General features: G+C 27.3%; 1 long non-coding RNA gene across 1 annotated transcript; it reads right to left on the bottom strand.

Moving 5' to 3' along the window:
• LOC145062440 (uncharacterized) lies at positions 1–1771 on the bottom strand. The gene is made up of 2 exons (XR_013687562.1): positions 501–1771; positions 1–375 (listed from the first exon to the last, which is right to left on the bottom strand). It is a non-coding gene; the product is annotated as an uncharacterized LOC145062440 (long non-coding RNA).
• Between the last annotated feature and the right edge of the window lie 2667 nt (positions 1772–4438).

Genomic DNA, 4438 nt, shown 5'->3' with positions numbered 1-4438 from the left:
TTAACATTGATAAACATTTTAAACATTCACAAAATATAATATACACTGTTAACATATCACAAACCAAAAGATTAATGTCAACAACTAGAAGTGAGTTAAAACATCATGTCTTAATCCAAAAAGAAGTAAAGTGCCACATTGTTTGACAATTAAACATATTAAGACAAATAAACTAGAAACTAAGCAGCATGCCCCTCCTAGGCCCTTTCCATTCTTTTTTCCTTGACTCAATGCACTTGGTCCTCCTTGGCCCTTGCAACTCCTAGAGTTGTAGCCTTTGCTGCAAGTAACAGTGAGATGTTTTCCGCTCAAACTTTTTCCCTGGCTAAGTGCTTTAGTCTGTGATCTCTTCCTCTTTTTCTTTAGGTTTCCAACCTATATAGTGCTACATAGTGTTAAAGATATATATATATATATATATATATATATATATATATATATATATATATATATATATATATATATATATATAACAAAAGGACAAAATATAAATACATTACGTGTTGGTGATGATGAAGAGGGGTCAATGTGAATGGACATGGTGACTTTCTCCACATATTACGGCCATTTATACTGTACGGACCATAGAGCTTCTTCGTATCAATATTGGTAAAGCGGGAACGAATGCTCCACAATGTTAACACCATTTTGTCAAAAACCCTAACGCAAAGTAGATTGTGAGAGGTTGAAGAAAGAAATGGAGGTTGAAGATAAGAATACAAATGGTTTCGTGAGGGACAATATTACAGTTGGGATCAAGGACGAGTGTAGACTTCATTATGGGAGCCCCTTTGGTGGTAACAAGTGAAAGGTCAAAAATGCCCCCCCCCCCCCCCCTAATGGAGGTAGGTTGACGATATTAAAGCTAATGACCATCCGAGTAGGCTTTGGAAACGTTAGGGACCACCAGTATTACCCTAATGAAAGATACCTTTAACTTGCCACTTTTTACAAACACAAAGACTATTTTTTGAAATTTAGTCTAGATTTTATATAGGAGTACTCGTACACAAAAATTATTCTATGTGATTATTTAATTAAGAATTTGATATATTTTAGCAAACCAATTAGCAAAAGTCTTGGAATTCCGTACCTATAAGCGGGTCAACACTTCTAATCTCTTTGGGAGATTCAGCTTACATGTGTTTGCTGTAACGGGAGATCGTGAATTACAATTTAAAAGAATAATTTAAAGAAAAAAGGTTTAAAAAATACTCATCCTTCTTAAATTAAATGTGAAAGTTTAACCACACATGTTATAATGGATAAAACTTATCAGAATAAATTTTCAAAGAAACATAACTTCATCTAAAATCTCCATACTTTCTATAGTACTTTTAAACTAATTTTTAGATATTTGTATTACAAATTTATGATAAATGTTGTTTAATTATAATAAAAATTATTATTAATTAGTTATCATAAAGCATCTGAATTTATTATTTCATTATAATTTTATTTAAATATATGTTCTTTGATATAAAAGTTGATTGAATTTGTCTCAAAATTATTTTCTTTATTTTCCTTTTATAAATTTGTTTCAAATTTAATATCTTTCTTGACTGTGATTTTTTTTTTTAAATATAGAAGCTAGATTTTTTCTTATTTGCAACAACAATTTCATATTTGTTCTTCGGATTCCAAGGATATTTAAAAAAAATAATGCACTTTTTTTATTATCTCCGAAATATTTAAATCAAAACCCAAACTCTACACTGAAAATAGTTTTTAACAAAGTTTACTTTTAAATATACATAAAAACTAATTTAGTTTGAAACACCACAACTATTATATATAATAAAAAGCAAGTGGTCAATAAATAATATATTTTTGAATTTTATATTTTAGCTTTTGTATGTTGGCAAATTTAATTTTTATGGAGAAAATAAATTATAAAAATTATCCATGTAATTTATAGAAAATGTACCTCTGGAATTTTTTTATGTTTGAGTTTTAGATTTTTAGCCACTATATTTTTATTGATTTGTTTGGTTTTGTGTAGAAAATAAATTACAAAATTTCTCACCTTAATTTACAAAAAAGATCCATATATATATATATATATATATATATATATATATATATATATATATATATATATATATATATATATATATATATATATATATATATATATATATATATATATATCATTGTCTAATAAAAAATTTACACATTACATCCATATGAATCGGACATAAATAAACTCGTTTCCAAATTTCTAGTTCAGAATTAATGGTCATTCGTTAAATTCCAAAAAAATTTGTATTTATATTCTTCAAAAATCATTTGGTTATTTCTATGATTACTTCAAAAAAATAATAGTATAAATTAAATAATTAAATAATATAGAAAGACGACGAGAGTGTGTCTATCTGTACAGTAAAATGTTGCCGGTTGACCACAGACAAAGTCGGTCGTCGCTACGTTGGCGGTAGGCCCTCACTGCTCCCCCCGTCCACACGCGTGCCTTTTACTGTAGCTGCTAAACGACACCGTCTCCTTTGTCTTTTTTAACACCCCCCTTTCACACTCACAGACCACCAACAAAGATAACATGTGGGTTATTTACATGGGAAAGATTCTCCGTTTATTACTTTTAGTCCCTCAACTTTCCTCTAATAACATTTGGAACCCTAATTTGCTTTTATTGTTCATTTGGATAGTTCCGATGAGCTTAGTATCACTATATAATTATCATTCCTAATTAACAACTGAAATTATTATTAAATCCTTAAGAATTCTTTGTTTTTTTATAACCCATAGTTCATAAATTTCAAAAGAAGAGGATTTAAAAGAAACTATTGAAAAATAAAAGGGGGTGATCAAAAAAGACACATAACTATAAGGATTCAAATAGCCAATCAATATTTTGGTGGCAAGAACGGTGTTTGGTCAATGCGCAAGGTTTGAGATGCTTCAGAAAGAACAAAAGAGTTTCAGATAATGATATTTAAACATAAAACATGTTTTTAATTTTTCAATGACTTTATGTGTCAACAATTCATATCAATATATATATTTTTTGTGCATCAATTTGGATTACATTATGAAAGTTTCAACAATTCAAAGACTAAATAACCATTTTTTTTCATAAATTTAAAAGAAAAAAAAAACATAGTATTCATCAATAATGTCGGATTCATGAAATTTTCCACCTAAAAGGACTATTGCTAATGTCATTATATATAGGGAGTATTAAAGAAGAAAAAGGAGGAACCAATAGTGAAAGTTGTTTGTTTGGGCAACTGAAGTTTAAAAGTTGTGTCACCCTCGTTTGGTGATTAGCACAAATGACAAGAAACTATAGTTGTAAAGCACTTTCACCATACATTTTAGAAATTATATCTACATTGGAATTACAATGTGTAAGACACCCACACCCACTTATTAAAATATATATATATATATATATATATATATATATATATATATATATATAATAATAATAAATAATTCATGTCCCTTTCCAATAGATTTATACATAATTCTATTGGATTCAAAGATTGAGGCAATCACCCCATCTCTATTCTCTACCTCAATATAGTAACATATTTATTATTATTATTTTTTTTTGTTGGGGATGACATCATCCTTAATTGCATTTTGATTTCTTTTAGACAAACAATGCACAATAAACCAATCAAACTAACTCAACACATTTATTTGAATGGTTGGAAAGACTCTCTTTGACTACATGTGGGATTTTGCAGTGGTCAAAGAAATCAATATAACTTACATTTAATTTAAATATATAGGTAATATAAGAAATGATATATATACATTCCCCAAATATGATTCAAAGATTGCATTTAATTTGGTCAAGAATTTTGAAGTCTCCCAACTCTCCATGTGAGTATGAGATCATCAATTGTTTATAGTTCCAAATCAATCACCTTTTATAAATTCAAAAGTGAAAAATAGGTTAACTATACACAAAAAAAGCTAATAATTGTTACTTGTAAAAGCATCAAATCTTTTTTCATATCACTTTCATGGGTAATGGTTTTTAAACCATCTCCAATTCATTAAATATATTTTGTTATTTGGTGTAAAAAGTAATTTCGATTAACCTCTTACATTATTTTTAAGCCAAACTGCATGTTTAGGTATAGTTGTTGGATTTTCGTGATATTTTCACTAAATTTGTGTGTTTTTATTAAGTTATTAGTATTGTGATATATATTTAAATTATGTGGTTAAAGTTAATTAATTAGTATTGTAGTATATGTCAGTTATGGGTTTTATTAAAATATTTAAGATACATAAATTAATATCATTATATCAATTTAATTAATATTATAAATCCAAAGTAAGTTATAGAAATTTATTATAAAAATACAAAAATTAAAAGCCAAAGGATTTATTTGGGATTTGGACATTTGGTATTGGATTGGAAAGTTCATAATAAGGTAGCATATAAACTTTGATGATGTCT

The sequence above is a fragment of the Lactuca serriola genome, chromosome 7 (assembly GCF_051521515.1).
Source record: "Lactuca serriola cultivar US96UC23 chromosome 7, Lser_US96UC23_V15, whole genome shotgun sequence".
Taxonomy (NCBI): domain Eukaryota; kingdom Viridiplantae; phylum Streptophyta; class Magnoliopsida; order Asterales; family Asteraceae; genus Lactuca; species Lactuca serriola.
This window is presented reverse-complemented; position numbering and strand designations above follow the sequence as displayed.